Consider the following 19401-nt stretch of genomic DNA (forward strand, 5'->3'; position numbering starts at 1 on the left):
ATATGATGCTCAATCTCATACTGGCTAAAGGCTTCAGACCATCACTCAGTGAGTAAATCTACATGGCATATATATATTTTTTTATAATAATTTTTTATTATGTTGTGCTAGTCACCGTACAGTACATCCTTAGTTTTTGATGTAGTGATCCATGATTCATTGTTTGCGTGTAACACCCAGTGCTCCATGCAATACGTATCCTCCTGTATTTTGTTTACACTTTGATTGTCAAGGCTAATTGTTTTAATTTTAAAATTATGCCTTGATTAGATTCAGTAATCCCTTGTAGACAAAAACTCTGAAATTTGTTTGAATTTCTATGAGACTGTTTTAATTTCACATTTCACAGATAACACCAAGACTTAGCCACGCTTTTCATACTGATGCCTCCCTTATAGATAAGATATTTAAATCACAATGCAAGTAAGGTAAAATAAAAATGTAAATGAATCTACTCATTCCTTCTCCAGGAATTTATTTATTCATTTATTGCTCCGGTTTTAGACGTGGTACATATACCACTAGACTGTGTTACTGTCTAATTTATATATAGGTTTGGAAAAGTAGGACTGGGAAGAGGAAAGGGGGCATCAGCTTTCCTTTAAGACTACTTTTTAAGTCAATTAGTTTCTGTAATTCTCATGTCTGAAGAAACCGAAGGCAAACTGTGAGCCTGAGTTTCAAGTTGGTTTTCCTAGAAATGTCATCACTATGTAACATCAGAAGCAGACTGCCCAAAGAAAAATTCCCTAAAGAATGGTTGTTCCTTTTTTATCGTGTTACCGATGTTCTCGTGGGATTCCATAGAATAGTATGTACTTTGTAGCTTTGCCTCGCGAACTTCCTTGCTGAGCCCCTCTCATGGAAGAGGCTTTTCTTTAATTACTCTGTGAACATGGGCATAAAGATGAAAGCCTGACCTTCCTAAACACCGTGTTACATAATTAATTGATAATTAATTCCACAGATGCATGCTGATACATGGATAGAAGACAAAGAGGGTCACTGGTCACAGACTTTGAATCAGAGCGACTCAGGGAATTGGGCAGGTGCAAAGTCTTAGGAGCGCCGTGACCAAATCATTTTACTTATTTTCCTTTTAATATTTGCACAAGATGAACGTAAGCATCATGTATACACCTAAAAGCTCTTTTAATAAGTACAAAATAATTAGGAAGGATCAAACTTCCCTTTCTTTATGGTAGATAAACCGGTACGTCAGACGGGTTCTCGTGCACGGCTGGCTTCCAGTCGTCGCTAACTTGATAAACTAAACGAGCATCTCGTTTAGCTTTAAAAATCATTCTTTGTGGGCTTTTTGTCCCCTTTGCGATTTTACTTAGAAAGGCTTTCTCTACCTCAAGATCAAATAAATGTTCAGTTGAATATATGAACTATTACCTGTTCCATTTTTCCATTTAGGTTTAAGGTTTTCTTAGAGAAATCTCCACACATATCCCGAAGTAGAGAACACTGTAATGAACTACATACACTCACCACTCAATTTCAGCAGTTTTTAATACATGACTAATCTTGCTCTATCTATATCCTCCCGCACTCCTCACCCCTTTTCCACCCTGGTATTTTGAAGTATAAATTCCTCACATAACTTCATCTATAAATACTTAAGTATGTGTCTTTAACAGACTTTAAAAAAAAAGAAATAAAATGTCATTATTACATCTAACAAAGCTAACAGTAATTCCTTCATGTTATTTAATTAATATCTAGCGTTCAAATATGATACCCAGTGTTTTAGGCCTTGAGGATACGGCCTATAAGAGTAAGGCGTGTAAGGTTTTAATACCCGTGGGCCAAAATTCTAGTGTGAGGAGACAGACAAAAGTAAGATAAAAAGAGGATAATTGTGTTGAGTGCTCTGAAGCAAACACAATGGGCAATAGGAAAGAATGACCCAGGCCCAAGGGTGGTGGGGCTGTTCCAGGCAGGGTGGTCAGGGGCCTCGTGGGGAGGTGTCAGGGGTTGTTGAGAGACCGGATGAAGAGAAGGACCTGGGAACAGCCTCCTGAGGGGGTCGGGGGAAGGAGATTTGTGATTTTGGTGGGCTTTCGGGGTGTGCCATCTCTCCAGGCAGACTCTTTTCATTGTTAGTGCTGGCTCGAGTTGCAGTCATTTGTAACGTGTAACATTTTGGTGTCTAACTTTTTGGCAGGGTAAATAGAAGCATCCAAGATACACTGATAGTGAACTTTGTGATAATTTTTAGCTGATTTTGTTTATCAGTTATGCTTAATTGCCCCCTGAATGTTCCAGAAGAAAATGAAACTGAAGATTCAGGCTGCTTAAAGACCCCTTGAACTATATAAACCCCTAAAGGCACAGACCCTTATCTCTCTGTAATAATAGAGCTCTAATTTCTGTAGGGAGGTTCCTCTCGAGATTTTGGATACTTCCTGATTCTTTCTGGGTAAAATAAAAGTGACAACTTCTTTTTTTTTTCTTGTGACTTTTTAATACTTCTCCTTCTTCTCTGGGTTAAAACCAGAAAGTGGAAAATCAATGTGTAGAAATCAACAATACACACACGCACACACACACACAGACACAGGCATACACACACACGTATTTTCATGTACATATGAATATATATATGGGAAATAGGGAAGAAGGAAAGAATGCCTAGGGAAGGTGGTCTCTATTCAATTTGATTTAAATGTACTAACAAATTGGAGTACATTCTTGTCTTAATCTTTTCTGTAACAAAGATAAAATGAGGCCTTATGTTTGGATGATCAACAAAAGTGGATGATTCCAGCATTTTTCTTCTCAGCCATTAAAAGAAGATTTTGAAAGAAACAGTCTTTCCATATACATACAAAGAGTTTGTCAGTCTTTCTTCAGACACAGCCAGCCACAGTCAGACTAAACATTGGTAGACATTTCACTGAGTCCACAGTGGGGATATTTGTTGATTCACATATTTCCTTTCTACAGGAAAGTCTTCAAGCATTTACTGTGTTCCTGCATTGAAGACACCTCCTAGCATCGTAGGGAAAGAAAAGCTCCTGGACTATAGTCTTTACCTTTAAGGAACTTGTGGCCTAATTGAGATAAGACCTACCTAGAAGATGATAACTAGTATCTGAAAGCAGTATGTAATCAGTGCCAAATGCAGATGTGTGCTAAGGGTTTAAAAGAGGGAGAAAGTTCACGGCAAGCTTGAATAATGATCCTAATGACAGTAGCCAGCATGCAGGGAGTCTTTACCATGTACTGGGTACTGTTCAAGTATTTTACAGTATTCGGTCAATTATCTTCGTGTCTGCCATGTGACCTAGGCGCCCAGGGTCACATGACAAGGAAATGATAGGGCCCCCCTTGTAGATTCTGGGCTGTCAGACTCCAAGGCCACACAGTCTTATCCATACCAGGGTGGGCTAGAGAAGCCTGCATCAAGGGGGGACCCTTTGGGCAAAGGAAGCAGCCCACCTCGTGGAAGCCGCTGGTATGTATAGGGAAAGAGAGACAGGTAAGGTTTCAGGGACGTTATTGAAAAGCCTTTCAATGTGGGTTAAAGGCCTTTGAACTTGCTGAAGAAAGCAGTTGGAGAACCAAGAAATGAACTTACCAAGAAAATAATGTGATCCCCTGACACCCTGGGAGGAAGAGTCTCACAGGAACGGCGGCCGTGTTGCTGGGCAACCGTGACGGTTCAAGTTTGGGCTCTCTAATCATTTCTGCTTCAGTCTTGTGGCTGTCCAATGACTTGTTTGGCTTTCCATGAGCCCTTTCTCCCTTGGCCTTGAGGGATCGATAACTACAGAGTCTCAGTCACCAGGCAGTACCAGCTCATCGGCCCGCTAGTCTTCCCAGCAGCTCCCGCAAGGCCGATGTGCCTTCTTAGACAGCAGAAGGTAAAATGAGGTGGCACGGCACCCCCTTTACTCCTCTCTGGATCTGGGGCCAAAGAATGCAAAACCACATTTCAGGGCAACTTGGGACTTTAGGAGGAGAGTGGTGGCACGCAGAGGCCCTTCCAGAATAACCGCAGCGGCAGCTGCCCCTCCAGGCCTACTTCTGCGCCCCTAGGGGCTAATTAGAAGAATCCTTTGTTTTGTTTTTTGTTTTTTGTTTTTTTTAATATTTTCATCCTATTTATTTTGTATTCCATTTTTCTGATTTTATTTATTTATTTATTTATTAATGATTTTTTATTATATTATGTTAGTCACCATACAGTACATCCCCAGTTTCCGATGTAAGGCTCGATGATTCATTAGTTGTGTATAACACCCAGTGCACCATGCAATACGTGCCCTCCTTACTACCCATCACCAGTCTATCCCATTCCCCCACCCCCCTCCCCTCTGAGGCCCTCAGTTTGTTTCTCATAGAGAAGAATCCTTTGTGATCACCTGGTCAAGACTGCGTATATTTAGACAGCAAGGTCAGGGGGAGTAACCACAATTTTCTACTCCATGCTGATTAATCTAGGATTTAAATACAGGCTCCGAAATAAAGTGTAAGTGGTGGTAGCTCAAAGAAGCAAACCAAGCTTCACATTAAATGACATGGGGCTCCTGAAAATATGGGAAGGCCTGGGAACAAAGGTTACTTACTACATCTATAACTCTTTTTATACGAAGAAAATATGTGATTAAGAAATGTTTTGGCAAGATCTCACCAAGATTATTTACTGAGAAGGAGGCCCAGGACTCAGCCAGGCAGGAAAATGTGGGGTGTTTACTGGAGTTGTGGAAGAACATTGTAAAGTATGGAAGTAGAGTGAACGCCTGTGTCTCGAGGGGGAGGGAGAACCGTAATACAGTTTTCTGCTCTTAAAGGAGCCCTGCAAAAGCCAAAATAAGTAGAGGAAGCACCTCCCCCCCTTAAAATTTAGGGACCCTGCTGCGGTGGGGAAGGGTGGGGCTCCAGCATTCACTCTGCTCATTAGGCAGGTTTTGAATATTTAAAATATTCACAGCACAGTACTTTTAACTTTGTTTAACTTTAAACCATGGCTAGCTCTTCTCTAGCCTTCTCCAGGAAGAAAACTTGATTGTTCGCAGTCATCCTGGCATAAAAATGTCCACAGTTATGCTAACGGGCGGGCTTAGGTAAGCAAAGAAAATTTGCCTCTCTGGTTCCAACCTTTCACTACCTAGCTTTTATAAAACAAAAAAATAAACTGCCATCAACTGAAATTTCAGGTTAGGGGCTTGGTTTGAAGGTGTTTGGAGATTTGGGCGTCCTTTGCCATATTTTTTGTAGACACTGGATGTGTTTCAGTGTCCTGGCTGACCACGTTTCCCCCCAGGGGCGCGTTCTCTCCAGAATCATTTGTCTCCCACTGGGAGACTCTTTCCTCCCTCCCCTTGTCTATTTCTCAGACATCTGCCGCACACTTTCTCCGGGGCATGCAGTCCAAACCATCCAGAGAGAGCTTTGTCTGCTTAGTATAACTTGTGGGAGAAGATAGAACTGATTGATTTTCATGTGCAAATACAGCGATGTTTTTGCCAGAAGCTTCATGTACTCAGTGTCACATGCATGAATTTATGATGCATTTTGGAGAGGGTCAGAATATTCAAAGATGAAATTAATGCTGGTCTACCCGTGCGCTGTGGTGCTGAGGTAAAGGAAGGGTATCTGGTGTTCTCTGGAGCTCGAGTTCCTCCAGCAAATGCCAAGAGGAAAAAGAGGGCTCCGTGCATTGACACTGGGACGTGTGGATGCATATGTCTTGCCTCCTTTCAATTGGTAATCTAGACACAGGCCGGCTGGTGGAAATCAATTAGTGGCAGAATGTGGCAGGAGCTGTCCTCTCTATGCCCTCCTCACTCCCTTACAAGACACCTGTTCGTTTTGCATACATTCGGGCCCCATCTTCTAATATTCCTGTAATTTTATTCTTTTGTTTTGATATTGGTTTTTATATGCAAAGAACTAGATTAATCACAGTCCTTACTTCGTGACACATTATCTTCATATTTTTACCTATTTAAAGTGGTCTAGTGGGCAACCCAACCCCATCCCCTGAAACCAAAGCTAGGACCTTGAAAGTATCCTACATCTGACCCGATGACGGTCCTCCTCACATCTCATCCTCCGTCCTTCCTCCTCCTTCCTCACATCTGATCTCCCCAAGGTCACCATCATCTGAACCCTGTGTGCACCTTTCCTTCCCTAATGTCCTTTCTGTATGCTTGCTTTCACCTGTATGTGGTCCTAAAGTGAACTTACCTTAAAGCATAAAACATACACATGGAAAGGACATCAGACTGTGTGTAATCTTTTTTACTTGATATTGTCTCTGCTGTCATCTCTCTGTATTGCTGCATGCCACAGTAGTCCATTTGCCTTGTCTGCTATATAATGTTCCACTGGGATTATACTCTGTTTACTTATTCACTTTCCCATCGATGGGCATTCAGGTTGGTGCTAGGATCTTGGCTACTGTGAACATGTCTGCTCTAAATATTCTTGCACCTATAATCAGTTGTCCATATTCAAGAGATTACTCTGTGTATCTGACTTCATTTTTTGGCAACTATTATGAACTGGAGGAACATTTGTGGGAAGCACAATGGAGATACATCCTCAGTGCTTTTTATTTCCGTTGGTGTGAAGAAGTCGCGTGTACACTTTGTGTGAGACAAGACACCGTCTTATTTTTGCTTTGTCTCTTCCACCATCATCCCGGTCCCACCTAGTGCCTGGGATAGTTCTGGGCACGCAGCGAGCACTTTCTTTATACGTCGGTTCGGTGCAGTCAGTGCTTGTCGATTTTATCTGACTTTAAACTCTTTGAAAGTAAAGCCGTGTTCTCATGAGACCAGTCTTCTTTGTGCTTCCAAATGTCTAACTGGGTCAGTTTTTTTGCGTTCTGTTATTTAGCACCTACTGCAAACCAGGCAGACACCATCTTAATAAGGCAAAGCTTTTGCCCTTAAAGAACTTCCCATCCAGTGCGGAGAATTATAATGCATTTTGATATGTGCTGTAACACTAAGGTCATAGAGAAAGGGTGCTTACCTTTCCCTGGGAGAGAAGACTTATGCGGGTGGCAGGGAAGAGAACGTATTGGATCTGATCACTGGAGCATGAGTAAGAGTTCACAAGATAGGCTAGGAAGGTGGATAGTATGGACTGTTTCAGGGTACTTAGAAGCATGGGAAAACGTGGCACCCTCAGGCCCTGCAAAGTGGTTGCTTTTGACTAGAACGTGCGTTGTATGCAGTTAAGTATAGGCGGATGAGAAGTCAGATGTGCCTGTGTTTTTGCGAGTCTCTCCATCTTTGAGGATTGTAGATAGACCAGTCATTTTCACTTGGTCCCACTACTGGGCACCTGGGTCTCTGGTACTTAGTGACGTCCCTCACCCTTCCCCTTCGTGGCACATGCATTTGGCTAAGAGGGCCACCTGACCATGGACGCAAAGTAGGGGGAAGATCCTAATTACCTCTGGTCCTCGTTAGCCTGTTGCTTGGACAGTAGAGTTCACCTAAGTTAGGCTTCAAGAACAGTCTGTGGTTATGGAATCCTGCTTTTCTCTCGAGAGACTAGACCAAGATAACACCATCGTAGGGGTAGCAAAAGTACATGCTGGGGAAAGTTTGCCTTCTCCTTCTGGTGGCTTTTAGTCCCAGTGCTCTTCCTCTGTCATAGCTCTGCCCCTAGCTGCTTTCATTGTTTGCTTTCTAGTGATGGAGCACTGGGGGAGCCCCTGGGATGACGGCCTCACTCGCACCCATCCCTGACCATCTGTTCTCAGAGACTCCACAGCTAGCAGAGGGAATGATGATTTCAGGGACGAAGACCGGAGGGGGCTGGTGGACAGCAGGCGTCTCTCTTCTCAGAGAAAACAGCTAGTCCTCTGTGACCAATTCTCCTTCTAACAAGAGTGCATACAGCCACTGCACACACCAGCACATGCACTTGGGAAGAACGGATGGATTTGTACCAAATACAATTTTTACTGGAGTGGATGGTGGGAGAGGAACACATTTTATTATGCCACGGGATAATACAGTGTTATATTTTGGATGACTTTAGGGAAGTCTTAATTTTAGGTTCATCTTTGGAGATCTGATTTCTTTGTATTCTTTTACCTACCTGGCAGGGTGGTTAAGAACGCAGTAGCCTGTGAAGTCGGCTAGATCTGCCCGTGTTTGAGCTCAGCCTCTGCCACTTTGTCGCTGTGTGACTTCTGGCACGCCATTTAACCTCTGAGGCTCAGTTTCCTCGGCTGAGCAACGGGCCACTGATGGGTGGCTCCCACACTGGGTTTTTATGAGGGTTATGTGAGCTGTAATGCGTTTAAAGTAGCTTTCTGTGGAATTACTTGAATGTTGGACTCATGTGTTGATTTTATAAAAAGGATTCGGTTCATCCTTTAAGCTGTGTCAGTCCGGTGGCCATCTTGAAACCAAACGGGCTGTCTTCTGTGAGGCTTAATAGATTTTTAATATCATTCAGTGCAGAGGTTAAATTAAATAGGAGGATCACATACCGAGTGGGCACCTCTGCTTAGACGTGGCTCTCGCGCACTTTCAAAACAGGGCTTTAAAAATCTCCTTCTCTAGAAACATTCCCGGTGAAACCCCTTTCTTCCACCCGGTCGTTGTCTGTGTTTGCTGCAGCCTTCTCTGTGCTTTCATGTATTTAGCTCTGCAAAGTCATCATCATTTGTCCACATGTCCTTCTATGTGTGTTTGTCCCATCTCTCCCGTTAGAGGACGTAGCCCTGCTGGTGCATGGCATGAAATGTCCTTTCCTTCCCCGTGGAAGTACTATTTACCATCTCTTTGAGGAGCTGGGAGAGAATTTAGCTCGATGCTTGTTATGGGTCCCTGTGTCACTGTGCCTCTCTTCCCTTAGTTTGCCACGTGGTTCAAAAATTAAAATGGGGAAATGGTCATGCAAAGATGGTGTATGTCCCTTAGGGTATGTCATCTGTAACTTCTGTGTACTGAATTTTGCTGAAGTCTGTCAAAAGAAACTGAAGACAGGCCTCTGTGAAACACTGAATTTTCTGGCATTTTCATACTTGAAATGCATACATCAAACCGATCTGTCAGGTATGTCGTCCTTCCTTTTCATGATGTTATCAAATCCAGCTCAGGTTCAGAGGACTCTTAGAAAAATTACTGTGGTATGAGGGGCGTCTGGGTGGCTCGGTCAGTTGAGCATCAGACTCTTGGTTTCAGTTCAGGTCATGATCTCAGGGTCGTGGGATCAAGCCCCGTGTAGGGCTCTGTGCTCAGCAGGGAGTCTGCTTGAGATTCTCTGTCTCCCTCTCCCTCTGCCCCCAGCATGCATGCTCTTTCTCTCTCAAATAAATAAATAAATCTTTAAAAAAATTATCATAGTATAAACAGATTCTAATGAATTGAAATAGAGCTTTCTCCACCCTATGTTAATTAGCACTGTGAGAGTTAAATAGTGACGTGGAGGATACTGACAGGGATGAACAGGATGGAGGAATTTGGAGAGAGGAACAACACGGAGATAAATGGAAACCATCCCCACAAAGGCCATTGCTTTGAAGCGGTTGGAATTCTTTCGCTCGACTTTGGGATTCTTCCTGCCAGGCACAGGAGGTTGTCCTGGGTGCTCTCTGCTTTCCCTGGATTCTGGGCTCCCCAGTGGAAGTGAGCTGTATCATGGTCCTGTCCGGTTGTACTCTTCCAGGACAACGAGATGGAGAGAATACTCACGGTGCGAGGTGGAAGGAGAAGGGCTCCTTTTGTCAGCAAGGCTGTCCTTTCTCAACGTAACTAGGTTTCATCTGAGAGGTCCTCTGAGATGTGGAGTCAGCCTGAGGAGTTTCCTCCTATGTTGGATGACCCGGGGGTGTCCCGAAGTACTGGAGGAACCTCACCCACTCCTCTTGCCCCTTACCTGGCTACGGGTTCAGCTTTGGGGACTCGTGGGTTCAGCAGCCCTTAACATGCTCAGTTGGCTTTTCCCATGTTCCCAGTGACCTCCTTGTTTTTAATCATCCACTCGTGGAATGTTAGCAAGGCCCTTGCGGTCCTGTTGCCTAATCTACCTGCTTCATTTTAGAGGTGAGGACCCTGAGGCCTGGGGAGGGGACGTAAGAGGCCTACAAAGGTACATTTTGGTTAGAGGCAGAGCTAGGACCAGAACCTGAATTTCTAGAATCCTTGTCCAGGGCCTTTTCCATTTCTCTCTTCCACTCTGTGTTGTCAGACTTCCAGAACCCCTCCACTGTTTTTGGCCGATGAACCTCAAACCTCTGTGAGAATAGAAGTTTCTATGAAAACTCAATTTTTTTTTCCAATGAGAACGCATTACTTTGATAATCAGAAGAGAAAATAAAGCTTGTTTAAGGAGGTTGCTAGAAGGCAAGGCAAGGCTCCAGCTCCTTTTGCCCTGTATTCATGGCGGAGAGGCAGTGAGCAGAGTGGTTAGGCCGCAGGCTCTGCCGCGGGCCGCCTGCCTGAGGATCCTCACTCTGGTGCTTGCAGACACCTCGGATCCTGCTCAGATGACACCTTATCTGGGAGTCCTTCCCAGGCCACCCTTTTGAGATAGCAACGACCCAACTCCCTCTAAACAATCCTTTATGTCCCCTTCACCGTTTTGTTTTTCTGTGGGGCACTTGTCACTCTCTGACATTGATTCTAGTTGTTTTTTACTTAACATATTTCCTCTTGCGCTAGTATGTAAGCCCCCACGGGAATGGGGACGTTTGTCTCTTTCGTTCGCTGCTGTATCCCCAGCACGCAGAGCAGTGTGCAAATATTTCTTGAAACGGTGAATGGAACTTTGGGCAAGTGACCCAATCTTTCTGTGCCTTACTCTTCTTGAGAGTAAAAATAGGGATTAAAAATGGAGCCTACTTACAGGCTTCCAGCTGTTGGGTGGGTAAGTCATGGGGTTGAAGGGGAGTGTAGTCAGTGGTATTGTAATAGCGCCGTATGGTGACAGATGGTGACTACATTTATGATGAGCAGAGCGTAAGGTATAGAGATGTTGAATCACTCTGTTGCACACCCAAAACTAATATAACATTGTGTGTCAACTGTATTTCAATAACAAGAAAATAGAGCCTACCTCGTGGAGTTGCAGTTCTTTTGTCTTTTGTCTAAAGCCCTTGGAACCAGCCTGGCACATAGTAAATGCTCAATAAAGGTTCTCTGTTATTATAATCTTCATTAAATATTTGACTTCCTTACGAGACTGTAAATTCCCTGAGGGCAGAGGCTGTTTCTTATGTCCTTTTTTTATTCCGGTAGCGATGTGGTTAACACCATGATTGATATTCAGCGTTTGTTCAATAGATAAATAAATTGCAGACAAACTGTAGGCAGTACCTCTGTAAATATTTGTTAAATTTAAATGCATAGTTTTCCTTCCTATCTTTTTCTCCAAGGTGCAGTTGGTGAATCTTCATTGAATGGTATGATTCTATCATGCCTTAGCTCATCACTTAAGCAGTGAGGCCAATAATTTATTTTGTTGCCATGACTTGGCTGGAATTTGTTGGGGATTGACAGCAGTAGCAGAAACTTTGTGGGCGATGAATGTCACCTCGGCCTCTAAGATACAGGGTGGTTACTTGAGATCTCTTCCATTCATAGTCGATACTTCACCGAAATGCTTCCCTGGGAAAAGGGGGTGCTTACCGAGGCGGCAGGCATCAGAACAGACAGATGCGAGAAAAGATGAAAGAGTAGGTTTAAAGGGAAACGTCCTCCTCCTCTCTGTTCTCAAAAAACAGTTTAGAGGTTGTAAGAAGATTCTGCTTCTAAACTAGAACCAGTCATTTGAATTCCGTGGGCCTCACAGTTTTTCTGGTAAAATGAGAGACTGGCACTAGAAGAGCTCGAAGGAACCTTCTTCCTTTTGAAATTTCCTGATTCTATGGAAAATGTTGAAGAAGGCCCTAGACTGATGAAGAATTTAAGGGCAGAGGTTTGAGTGGAGACACTGATAAAATGGAAGAGGGTATTGCCGCAGGAGGGAGCACTGGACAAGTGGCTGAATGGCATAGTGTCCATTTGTGAGAGGAACTGGAAAATTATAGCATTTAAATAGAAAATGAAGTCAGAACCCACATCTTAACAAAAGGCTTTTCTGATCTCCTGGTTTGGGTCAGTTTATTTAATGTGAACTAAGTTGCATGTTAGCTATCCAATCTGGGCGTCTCATTTGTGAAACTTTCCCATAACAAAGTCCCGGGAGGTTTCCAATCATGCCCATAAGGTAATGCAATCTGGCAAGAGGATTTGGACCTTGACAAAATCTCTTGCCCAATTTGGTTTCCAGAAAGGCTGACTTACCTAATTTGAAAATAAATTGAAAACAAAACCTTTGGTTGTTACTTGTTTGATGAAATGCCACAGAAAGCTATGTTGCTGTTGTTTTTTTCCCTCATACCCCTTTACTGTGGAGAAGATTGTTACCATTTGCTCCGAAATATCTGTCTTTGGTTTACTGTCCTTTCCTGCCGTAGTGCTTCAGTAAGGCCAAATCACTATAGCAGTGATGTTAAATCTAGGAATCCTTGTGTGTGTGTGTGTGTGTGTATTTGTGTGGATGTGTATTTCATGCCATGTGTATGTCCCTGCAGTTCCTCTCTCCACATTAATATTGGTGTTCTATGGCTGCGTAACAAATCAACCCAAACTTAGTGGTTGAAAACGACACATGTTTACTTTCTTACAGTTTCTGGGGGTCAGGAATCTGGACACAGCTTCTTTGGGTCATTCACTTGGGTCTCACGAGGCTGCAATTAATGTATTAGCCAGGGCTGTAGTCTCATCTGAGGCTTGAGTGGGGAAGAATCTACTTTTCTGGCAAATTAGTACTTGACAGTTGTGGACAGAAGATTTCAGTTACTTGTTAGCTCCCGGCCAGAGGTGGCCATCAGCTCTTTACTGTGTGTGCCTCTCAACCTGGGCCCCTCACACAAGGCAGCTTGCGCCTTCCAAACTAGCAAGGGAGTTTAATGTTTTCCTGTAACTCAGCGTTCTTTATAGGTATGACCTCCGTTTTTTCCCTATTATTTGTATAAGGTATGATAGAAGTAAAGAGAACCAAGAGGCTCCAAAAAAGCTAAATGAAAAACGAAAAATGGAAATACCTTATGATCCAGTAATTCCACTACTGGGTATTGACCCAAAGAAAACAAGAACAAAAAACCCCCACTAAGTCAAAAAGGTACATGCACCCCTATGTTCATTGCAGCATTATTTACAATAGCCAATATATGGAAGCGACCTAAGTGTCCATGGATAGATGAATGGATAAAAAAGATGTCGTGTATGTATACAAAGGAATATTTCTCAGCCATAAAAAAGAACGAGATCTTGTCATATGTGACAACATGGGTGGACCTAGAGGGTATTATGCTAAGTGCAGTAAGTCAGACAGAGAAAGACAAATGCCATGGGACTTCACTTATATGTGGAATCTAAAAAAACAAAACAAATGAACAAACAGACTAAAAAAAATACAGAGAACAAACTGGTAGTTGTCAGAGGGGAGGGAAGAAGGTATGGGCGAAATAGGTGCAGGGTAAAAACTTCCAGTTGTAATGTAAGTAAGTTATAGGGATGAAAAGTATAACTCCCCCCCCCCCCAAAGGCTAAGTGAAATGTCTAAGGTTGCAAGCAGCCAGAGGTTGCACTGGAATAAGAATACAAGTTGATTAATAGCAACAATTGGCATTTTCTAAATATTTACTACATACCAGATACTGTGCGAAGAACTTTATGTCATGAACGTGTTCGTTCAGCTCTCCTTACAATGCTCTGAGATAGGCATTGGTATTACTAAACTATTTAATGGTTGGGGAAATTGAGGGTTGGAGAGATTATATAACCTGCCCAAGGTTTGCAGACAGGGAGTGCCCAGGTATAAACACAGGCAGGCAGATTCAGAAGCCACTACCATCCTGCTCTGAACGTCTTTCCATTAGAACGCAATGCTACCTGGCTTCAGAATTCTTCCTCTCTTTTGTCAGGTACTTAATTCACTGCAGTACCGCAAAGGGATCCTTCTAATAGATTGCTCCTTTGGAAGTGCATCAGTAAAATGGAGGACAGTGTTCTTTCTTTTCTACTTGAGCCAGGCTTCCTCATTTTTCCTCTCAAGACATATGGGACAAATTGAAGGAAACCAGAATTTAATGGGATTTGCATATATTAATAACACTTTTGCTGCATACACATCCAAAAAACGAAACTTACAGAGTCCTCTGAGTTGATAGAATAGAGCTTGTTCATTTTTAATTCATTTAAAATGTTCATTTTCAATTAAGCATTGTGCATTTCATTATTCCATAAAACACCAATAGCCTGAAAAAGACAGAATAGGTCTATTTTTCCATTCTGTAAAACCGTTTATGTAGATGGATCTTGTTGAGACATGTGCAAAATTTGATTTGAGCATTAGAAACTGAAATTTTAGAGTAAAATAATCCACTTGTGTGTGTTTCTTCTATATTTCTGGAAACCTGGAGAGTTACCCTGCAAGATATTTTAAAATGTATAAATACAGAGAAAAAAAAATACCGAGAAGGTTTGTTGATCATTGAACTTTTTCATAAGTAGCAACAGAGAATGGAGGTCAAGAGAATGGAAAAATGTTGTACTGGGTGAGATCCAACCAAACACCTGAAAGTGGTGTGGCCATCCTCCATATTATATAACATGGAGAGTGGCAGAGTCCTCCAGCCGGAAGGACCTTAGACCATACCGAGGGCCCCACTAGAAGGGATGCAAAGGTGCACGTAGGTCAAGGTCATGTATCCAACTTCCTTCATTAAATGCTTATGAATTTGCCTTCCCTGAACTCATGTTGGAAACCCTTCTTGAACTTATGGTCCTTTCTCCTATACGACATTTGAATTTCTTTTTATAAGCTTCAATTCAAATCAGCATAGCGCATAGTTATTTGAGTATATGTCTCCTTCTCCGTAGGATTCCTTAGACTATTTATAATCAACTTTAATCTCCTTCCAGTACCTAGCATGAGGCCTGGGACATTGGGGGTTCTAAGTATGTAATGTGGATGGCAGGACCTACAACCATTAGTTCTACAACTCCATTCTAAGATTTTGAGGGTGATCCCTCATTCCAGGAATCTGAGAGATGGTGAACAGAATCAGATCCACTGTATCACTGTCCTTCATGTTCCTATATTTTTTGTTTGTTTGTCCTTAATTTTTTTTCTTGCCACTGTCTTTTTTTTCCCACTTAAAAATTATGGCAAAATAACATAAAATTTACCATATTAACCGTTTTTATGTGTATAATTTAGCATCACTAAGTATACTCACACTGTCGTGCAACCGTCTCCACCATCCACATCTAGAACTTTTTCATCTTCCCCAGCTGAAACTCTATACCCATTAGACAATAACCCCACTTCAGCCTTCCCTCCCCTGTCTGGTAACCACCATTCTCCTTTCTGTCTCTATAAATCTGACTGTCCTAGGTACCTCACATAAATGGAGTCCTACAGTATTTGCTTTTGTGTGATTGGCCTCACTCACTTAGCCTGTGTTTTGTGGTTCATCCATGTTGTAGCATGTGTCAGAATTTCCTTCTTTTTGATGCCATCCATTGTCTGTGAAGACTCAAGAGTCTCAGTGTTTTTAGTTTTTGTAGCCAGAGGTAGATTTTTCTTCCAGACCTATGCTTGGCCTTTTCGTGAGAGGAAATTTCCAAAGGCATGCCCTGACTTCCTGAGTGGTGCTCTTTGGCGGAGCTGAGTAGCAAAACTGAGGTAGTTCGTGTCGGTGTAACACGGGAGCACCTGCTTCATGTCAAGGGCTCTGCCTGTGGTCTGTCGGTAGCAGCAGAACTCAAACGAGACTTTCATTAACAGTATAAACTTATACTTTGAAGAACAAAGCTGAGGTGGCCTCAAAAACCATCATCAGCATGGCCATCTGAGCCTATGTAAATAGTCCATAAAGAACGTGGCTCTTCATGAAGCTCACCAGGAAAAGACATAGTCCCTGCCTGTATGCAGTTTATATTCTAAGTTGTGAAATGTCAGCCATGACTCTGGAGAGTTAGAAAAAATGAATTTAGTTAGTACTCTTAAAGAGTGATCATGTAAGGAGGGCCCCGAACTTTCAAAGACAGAAAGGGAAAACATTACTTGGTGCAAGTATTGAAAGAAAATACCCAGGAGTCATTAGTTGACTAACAGCTGATTGGGAAAAAAGTGCTGAAATATACTAAAAATAATACAAGTTTCAAGGCAAATAACCCTTTTGCTAACCTTTGCATTAGTCAGTTCCTTATTAGAGTATTTTTTCCTGTTTTAGTCACTCTTTAGAAGAGTGTGTATAAATATAGAAGTTGAAGAGAAGTGTGATAAAAATAATTGAAGATGTAGAACATGGGTTTTAAAAGAAAAGGTTAGAGAAATTTGGGGATTAGAATGGCTGACTCTGTTATCTTAATATAAAAAAAAATCAGAAGACTATTTATGGGTGAGCCATTGCAAATGATACCAAGAAGTTTAAAACAGACTCTCTCTCCTGTTGCGGTATTCATCAGTCTACTGTCCAGGCTTTCATTGTGCAGTTGATCAGGTTTTTTTTTTCTTTTTTCTTTTTTCCATTTCCCGAGAGCACTGAGTGGAAGGAAATGCATGTGAAGTTGTGGGAGATATTTCAAATGATCCTCAGAGCCTAGCAGAGCGCCTTCTAACTACCCACTGGGAGATGAGTTTCGTTCCTGGCGGTCAAGAGGGCTGAGCAGGAGAGCTTCCTGAAGGAATGCGGACTGACTGATGTCGATTATGTAATTCCTTTTCATTTTAAGATTGGAAGGAAACTTTAGGAAGAGATAGGTAATTGCCCGGTGAGTATAAGAGTCCACACTTAAAATATGTGTATATTTCTAAGGTTTTGAAAATAAAAAAAGAAAAGCTATCTTGGTCACTCCAGAGTATTTTCAGGTCCTCCTCCTGTTGTTTTTAATCCGACTCTTTGTTCCTTTCTTAGCAGTTATTACAACTTGCAGATATTTTGTCTGTTTATTTTTTATTTTGTCTGCCTCACCATCACAAGGTAGGCACCATGAGAACGGGGACTGTGTTTAGTTCTTTATTGTATTTCTGGCGTTAAGCAGAATGTTGACACACAGTAGGTACTCAAGAGACACTGGTTTAATGAAGGAACCGTTGTTCAAGAGTGGGGGGGGGGCGGAACAAGTGCTAGGAAGTGGATGTTGACCACCTCGAAGGGACAGTAGCCTTCGAGTTAAACAGGGAAGGAAGAGAGGCAGAGAGCAGGAGAAGTGGAAGGGGAGTGAACTCACAGGCCTTTTTTCTATTGTTGTTGTAGGTACATTAGGTAAGAATGTGCTAAAAATGGTAGACATAGAATGTCCTATAAAAAATGGGAGGCAGTGTGGGCTGGTGCCCAAACACACCAGCTCTGGGAAACAGTTCACGAGGACTTGCCACTGGGTGAAGTTGGTTTGTTTTCTAAAACAGCCAAAGGCTCTCTGAAAGCCAAGTTTTCCTGGTGCATAAATCAGTTGGAGGTTTTAGTGGCGGTGGTCGTGGTGGTGGTGGTGGTGGTGGTGGTGGTGGTGTGTGTGTGTGTGTGTGTGTGTGTGTGTGTTTTAAGCATCTGACTCCTTTATTTATATTCTCTGCCCTGGCCTTCCATGTTTTTTGAGCAGTTTTAGATTAGATTATCCGCATTGGGATAATGGAGCAATTTTGCAGTGAATTGCCTCTGTGCTTTGGACTAGTTGATTCTCCTTGGCGTGACTAGCCAAAAAAAAAAAAAAAAAAAAAATCTTGATTTAGTCTGGTCTGGTCTGTTATAGTCTGACTTAAGGACATGAAGTCCCAGACCTTAGGATGATTAACTTAAAACATGAGCCTATTCACAAAAGGGTAAAACAAAGTTTCAAAGGAAAATCACCTCTTCCCAAACGACCAGTCCTCTCCAAATAATTCCACCTTCCAAACTGTCCCATGCCGATGGAGCTTTTGAGGGAAATTTGTTTGAACCTCGTACCTTGAATATTCTCAGGGGAAGCCTGGAGCAGAGCTAAGACCCCTCTAACCCACCAAACTCTCGCCATCTCTATACACCTCATCAAGAGAAGGCAGGCTGGGAGTCCGTCCAGCTGCTGCTGTTGAAGTGCTTTTAATACCCTGGAAGCACAGGGGTAAATGAAAGCAAGAGCCTTGAACCTCTGGACTTTTCCAGAATAGTTTTGAGGGACATACTGTCATGGTGGGAGTCCCACCCCCTCAGCTTCCATGGTTTTATAAATCTTTGGAGGACCTCTTTGGGACAGGGATGATAAGAAGCACATGTTCCTTCTGCTGATGTCTCTTTGTCTGAGCTCTTGATGTCCTCAGACCCCACATTCACGTTGGTGAAAGGAATGGAAATAACAGGGCCTTTCATTTATAAAGCAGCTTTTAAAATATTTGCTTTTGTTATCTCGTTCCATCCTGATAATAACCGTGTGAGAAAAGCAGGGTGCGTTCTTACTGTCCTTGTGTGCACGCAGAGAAACTGATGCACAAAGTGTTTCGTGAAAGGGCAGAGCAGGGACCGAACGCTGTGTCTTCTCACTGGGAAAGCAAGCCCAAGTGCAGAATCGTCTCTCTGCGAAGCAGCCCTGAGGAAGAATCAAAGACGGGGGAGCCTGATGGGGTGCACTTCAAATTTTTAAATTTTTCCTTGGTAAAATAGTGAATCAGCACTCTGAGCCTCTGGGGTGGAGAACCTTCCTTACCCTCGAGACTTCATCGAGAGGCACTGAGTGCCCTAGGGACCCCAAGTTCTTACCCTCGAGGCTTCATCGAGAGGCACTGAGTGCCCTAGGGACCCCAAGTTCAAGTGCTACAGAGATAGTAGGGCCAACCAGACTTTTGAGAGCAGGACAGATCAGAGACTAAGTCTTAAGTGTTAACTGAGCACAAAGGAATTCTGAAATTGACAGGTGGAGAGTCCCCGCACGGCTTGCTTCTGGCAGGCCCTGGCTTCTTCCAGGCCCGGTTCCAGAATGATGGCTTCCATAGCGGTATCTGTCTGCTTTCTGATGGGGCATATAATTTACCTTTCGAGTTCTATAAATGGAATCAGGGTGAAGCCTTGACTTTGTGGACGGAGGGCCTGCAAGTTGGTTTCTCAAGTGGGTTTCTCTGCTCCACAGTGAACACTTTGTACAGTCAGGTAGACCTTTCCGCCAGAGGACCAACTCTTGGGTGTTTGGAAAGGAAGACAAACCTGTATTTTGTAGAAAGGGCCTATTGTTCCCAGGGAGTGGTTGTAGCCAACTTCTCGGGCTCCTTGGCTGACTCTGAAGAAGGAATTGAAGTCAGAATGCTAATCACTGACTTGCACAGCATCAACAATCAAACCTCAGGGAACTCATACGAAAGTAAACAGAAGTGCTCCATTTCAGATTCTAGAAG

At 42.8% G+C, this 19401-nt stretch overlaps 1 protein-coding gene across 4 annotated transcripts in view; it reads left to right on the forward strand.

Annotated features, from left to right (window-relative positions):
* The window catches only part of ETV6 (ETS variant transcription factor 6), a 235683-nt gene that overhangs the window by 29285 nt on the left and 186997 nt on the right, over nt 1-19401 (forward strand). Inside the window, exon 1 of one of the 4 annotated variants that reach the window (XM_045781502.2) lies at nt 16581-16814. The exons of the other annotated variants lie outside the window; for them this stretch is intronic. The gene's annotated coding sequence lies outside the window, so the exon portion shown is untranslated. Of the gene's footprint in view, nt 1-16580; nt 16815-19401 lie in introns of those variants that run through there. 4 annotated transcript variants of the gene reach the window in all.

The sequence above is a fragment of the Ursus americanus genome, chromosome 25, assembly GCF_024610735.1.
Source record: "Ursus americanus isolate L20-20 chromosome 25, mUrsAme1.1.p, whole genome shotgun sequence".
NCBI classification, from domain to species: Eukaryota; Metazoa; Chordata; class Mammalia; order Carnivora; family Ursidae; genus Ursus; species Ursus americanus.